The following is a 6,000-nucleotide window of genomic DNA, read 5'->3' as shown; positions in this document are numbered from 1 at the left end:
TGTGCCAATTGAGTTGAGAATGCATCATTGAGAGTCAGGATTATCTCAATAGCTATTTATCCCGAAGGAGAGAGACGAAACAATGTCATCTTCTGTGAGTAGACAAAGTGGAAACCCATGCTAATCGATAAGCTCGATATTGGAAAATTGCACAGACACTAGCTGTGCAACCTGGCTGTGCACTGCGCGCTTGACACTCTCTTGGAGAGCGCTCGTATTTTGGTAGACGGTTTAGCGTTAAAATATGAAAATCCCATGCATTTTAAATGATAAGCCGCGCAGCCAGCGGCTCTCAACAACAACAACTTTCATCTTAGTCATGTTTATTCAAGCGACTTCCAACTTGATGGCGTGCTTGCGATCTCTCATCACGTTGAAAAACTGAATGAATGAGTCTCCACGGTCCTAGACAGTCGTGCATTCAATTAGATTACGCAAATCCTTTCAATTGATATCTCTGGAGAGCTACACAACTAAAGTTTGTTGGTAACAGAATTTGCATCGCCTGTCCCCAGAGCACTGAGTTCAAGCATATAGGCTCCATCCAATGTATTTGTCCACTTTAGTATACAAATAGTTGGGAACCAATTGGAACAAAATTGTCACGGTCTGCTCGTGGAATTTTCTGACGATTCCAACCCGACAACCTGATGGAGTTTCAATCCAATCAGTTTAGACGTGTTCCTAGGTCCTTCCAATCAGACCAATAATTTCCGAGTCAATAATCTGATTGACCGGGTGCAGTTGGATTGTCCATCAATTTTTCATTTTTACAGAACGTTCTCATATGATTTCTATTGTTAGAAACAGTTTTGAGTGAAAGTCTGCATTTTTCTTCCCTTCTGTTCTAATGATGATATTATTGGTAGAATAGAAACAAATTTTTAGGTAGGGTGTCAAGAGAATTCAGAATTTGTAAAAAAGTTCTGCTAGGCTGTATGGATTTTGATAATACGATAACACGATAATATTAGTGTTATGAGTATTATCGCAGATTCAAGACTGTTTAATGGAATTGATTAATTTGATTTATTATTCAATTGAGTTTGTTTTTTATTGGTCCTTTTTATTAATATGTTTAATAATAAATTATTTCCTTAATATGTGAATATTTCCTATTTTAGTGATGAATTGAAAAAAAAAATTTCAATTCTATGTTTGGTTTTGAAGCATCTAAATTTGAAAATCGACTTTGTGAGAATAATTAAGAACTGAAAATTTTGTGAACTGAAGACTTAACCCATTTCGGACTATGTGTAACCTTATCTAAATTTGGGAGAGGAATAGCACAAGGTACCTTATTTTTCCTCTCCCTATCATTTTCGATGATGTACTTGTTGTATGAATCAATAAATAATAAATAAATAGGACAGATTCAAGATTGTTTATTCAGTCATTGTGTATTATTGCTTGTTCATTGTATTATTAATGAACAGTTGAATACTCATAAAAAAGTATCATGAGAAAAAGAATAAGCAGATAATATAAAGGTAAAATACTGTGGATAAGAAACTAAAACATGAACAAGGAAATGTATGAGATGATATAATAACAGATTCAGGCAACAAAAATACAAGAAGGGAAAATATTTGCTTGGAGGAAATAAACGAGTGGGATCACTTCATTTTTGAGATAATAAATTATAGTACTTCATTCTTGAGAAATTATTAGCATTCATTCATTGACACACAGTTAAACACAATTCATTGGAATGACCCACCTGTTACTGCTATCCACTGACTAGAAGTGGAAATAGTTTCGCTCCTACCAAATAACTATCTTGAATTGTCGACCAATCAGAATCAAGCAGGCAGAGCTTAGAGGCGTGTCAATGGGCTGTAGGGAAATGAGTGAGCTTGACCCAGTAGCTGCTGCTATCTACTGGCCAATACTGGAGTTAAACTTGTTGTCTATTGACCAATCAGAAGAGAGTGGGGGAGGTGCTTGGAGGCGTGTCATCGCGCTGTTACATTGTTAGTGAAACTGACCCAACCGCTTCTGCTCTCTACTGATCGGATTTAGAAGCAGTTTTAAGTAGAAATCTGTTTGCAGATAGAATTGTAAAACTGATTATTTCCAATCATTATCCTGTCATACTTCAAACCTCAATGTGCAAATAAATAAAAATATCAATCAAATTTCGCATTCAATGAATATATGATTCATGTTCCAGTAATTTTCAAGTTTAATTATCATCTCATAGCCTACTATTCGTTATTCATTTCATGTTATAAGGGGATTTATAATTATTACTACCGTGTTTGAAAGGATAAAAAATGAGAATAATTTTTGACTTTTATTTGTTTTTCAAATTTTTATTTGTTCACAGCACTATAATTATATATTACATACTTACAAGCCATTGTTAAGTATCGTTTATTTACTTAAATAGAAGAAAATGCTTAATTAACTTGATGCCATTAGGCAATATCATGAGGGTTTGGCAGGACTCTCAATTGTTTTATTTGCGAATGAAAAAAAATTGTGAAAATACATATGTTTATACAACTATATGGTTATATAGTTACTGTAGGTGCTGTTGAATAGGAATTCAGAATGAATAAATAATAGGAAATTGTTTAAAAAAACTTATTCTTCCAAAATAATCATTCTCAATAGTTGTTTCTCAAACACTCTTCCATTTGTTCATTATTTCATTCATTATTGAAAAATAGTAGTCATATAAAATCAAAATATTATCTATCATACCTAAAAATAATAACCTTCTTCATACCCTTCCCCTCAAACTCTACTAGTCACAAGCTTTTACTATGAGAGAACTTTTATTATGTATACCTCCTATTGAAACCAATTCCCGAGGTAAACAAATTATCACATATTTCATTTTCAAGTCATCTACAAATGCATTCATTGATATTGAACTGGATAGAATTATTGATATCTTCTGCTCCATTCAATTTATAAAAAATTAATTTCCGATATCAAGCATTGAATTCATTGATTATCAAGATCAAGAAAGCAATATTGTTCACTTGTTCGAAGTAAGTAGTCCACAACCAATATCTCATCGATAACCATCATTAATTATCGCATGTAACTAATGGCCATGTCTCTGTGACTGTGACATGATCAAGATAGATTGAGGAATTGAATCATGTGACCTTATCCTGGATTGACCGACTAGTGGCTCCCAGTTGTCGAGGAATGGCAACAGCTCAATCATCAGTCAATCAATCCAAGTTACACCGTCAATCGCAATGATCCATAGATCACGATGTTATTTCGAGATACTTGCTAAGCTGCATGGAAACAGAGTCCTGTGGTAAGTGAACTTTGTGTTTACATTGACCATTGACGATCACACTATAGTGAGGTCCACATTATAATGGCAGTGAAGAAAGATAGGAGAAAAACGTTGCCAAGTCTCTCCATTTTGCCACTGAGTGTACACAGCTGTTACTCAATTCATCCCATTAAATTTGATCCAATATTAATAAATTATCATTTCCTTGATAAAATAACCAATTTAATGTGAAATTATTCAAGGAAATATATTTTTAATAATTTGATTGGAAAATTTGATTTTTATTTTTATACAAACTTGAAAAGGTAATTTAAAAAGCTGTGATACACCAATCTGAATTTCAAAACAACAGAAATTAAGTTATTTGGTTGGTATTCTATTCCAATTTCTTTTAAAAATAATTGAAAAATAAAAATCCTATTTGAAATAAGTAATTTCAATGGAAATAATTCTGAAATAACCTTTCAATATCATTTTATACCTGTACGAGTAGGTCTAAAGCCGTGTCCACACTATGTCGATCGACTCTGTCGACCCGGTCGATCGATAAAGTCGCTCGACACCTTCGACTGTGTCACTCGACAAAATTGCCTCAGTACATGTGGACGAGTCGATCGACAACCATCATAAATGTTCATACATAATCGAGTGTTTTAAGTGTTTTAGTGTTTAGTGTTTTATCTTAGTCAGCTTATATTTAATCGAGTGTTTTATTTTAAATAAGAATCGAGTTTTTATAGTCAACATCACTTGAATCCCATAAGTAAGAACGATCATGGTACATTTCAATAAAACTCGACGTTTGGGTATCACTCCAATTCATTTTCAATAAAAATGTAAGCACTTGAACAACAGTATATTCACTATTCACTAACTAGTATATTCACTAACAGTATATTCACAACAGTATATTCACTAATTCACAACAGTATATCACTATTCTATTTTCTAAAACGGCAGTGACAAGATCGACACGTCCACACTGGTGCGTTCGACTCGACTTTCTTTGATCCGGACCGACCTGAATCGGGTTGCGTTCGACTCGACTCGACAGCGCTCAACAATGTCGAGCGACACGTCCAGACTTGTTCGACATTGTCGATCGACTTTGTCGATCGGTGTCGATCGACATAGTGTGGACGCGGCTTAACCTATACGTGTAGGCTAACTGAAGCATGAATGAAGTCTAGGATGGTTAGTTATCAACTTTCAAAATGTCATTTCAGGTATTTTAATTTGTGTTTCTCATATGGTAATGTCTAAAAATAATTATTATTTCATTGTTTTAAAAATACATTTTAAATCAATTATACGACTTGTGTACCAAAGTATTTTGATAGAATGAAGAAAAAAAAATGGCGGCCGAGAATATTGTTTGTCTACTTTTGTACAGTCACTGTCAAAAGTAAAAGTAAAACATTCTGGCAAACTGACAACATTTCAAAGCTAGAGAGAGATAGCGCTATATGTTTTGTTGTATAGAAAAGGACAGCAACAGTATTGTCAATCGTACACAGTCATTATAACGTGGACCTCACTATAGGGTATGTCAGTGAGGAACCAGTTCTTCTTCTTCTTCTTACAATCAAGGATTAGGCTGTAGCAGGACCTCCTAAATACTACTATATATTGGCTATAGCCTGTTCTGACTCAAATTCAGCTGTTATTTACGATTTGTTATGTGTAAGAATATTATATTTAAATATCCTATTCTATGGTCAATATAAAATGAGAGGAGCCAGTTTTGACATAAATCTTACTCTAGAATCAGACGATGGATTTAGATGAGGGGACTCCCAACCCTACACCTAGTCATGCTTTTATCTCATCAATTTAAACATAATAACCATGTAGATACAACTCCAACATTACATGATACCAACTATAGTTAAGAGCGTCAAAACTATCTTAATATATTCTTGGAGTCAAAGCAAGATTAAGAACAGCACCTTTGTATCTTCTGTTCATAACTGGTTTGAAAGAGTGTTTTGATTACTTTAAAGACGATTGCATTGACCTTGTTCTGATTTGATCTCTTATATCAAAGAGACTGGCTGGATACGACTGCCCTTATTCTTAATTTTTCGTAAGATTTGAAATAATTATTTTCATTCGAAGTAAACACTAAACAACAAATTTTTCCATGGTTTAATTTTCTTTCAGAAAGAGGCTATGATACAAACTATCAAGAGACTATGAAGCTTTGTATGTAAATTTTTTATTGTAACCACATAATTTGTAATTATTGTGTCGATAGAATGTCATTTATTTGATTATGTCATAGAACTTCAATAAATTACTACAACCATTCGTCGTTCATCACTTAATTCTATTTTCTACATAATTTGGTTTAGATCTATTTCATCTCAAACTTTCCCGACATAGTTTGTTCGAATTTAGAGAATCACTGGGGCTAAATTGGGAATTATAAGCTATGCTGACATTTTATGAGTTATGCCAGTACCTGTTGTCTGAAGCTAATTCTGAAACTACTCCCTCGTTGAGACAAGATACGATAGCAGTAATTGATGCAAAATAATTGCAATCTCCCAATTTGGAAGTCATTCGTCAACGACTCTAAGATGAGCTGCTGCGAACACACGGCAAACCTCATTTGGCGAAACGCATGGCATGAGTTTGAACGTGATATTTGACCACGAGAAGGGTTTTAACCGAGTTGGCAGCTAAAATGTCACTTTGTCCTGTAGTGAGTGAGAGGGAAGAGGTAGGGGTGA

This window comes from Nilaparvata lugens, chromosome 1, assembly GCF_014356525.2.
Source record: "Nilaparvata lugens isolate BPH chromosome 1, ASM1435652v1, whole genome shotgun sequence".
Taxonomy (NCBI): Eukaryota; Metazoa; Arthropoda; class Insecta; order Hemiptera; family Delphacidae; genus Nilaparvata; species Nilaparvata lugens.
Note: the sequence above shows the minus strand (reverse complement) of the source record.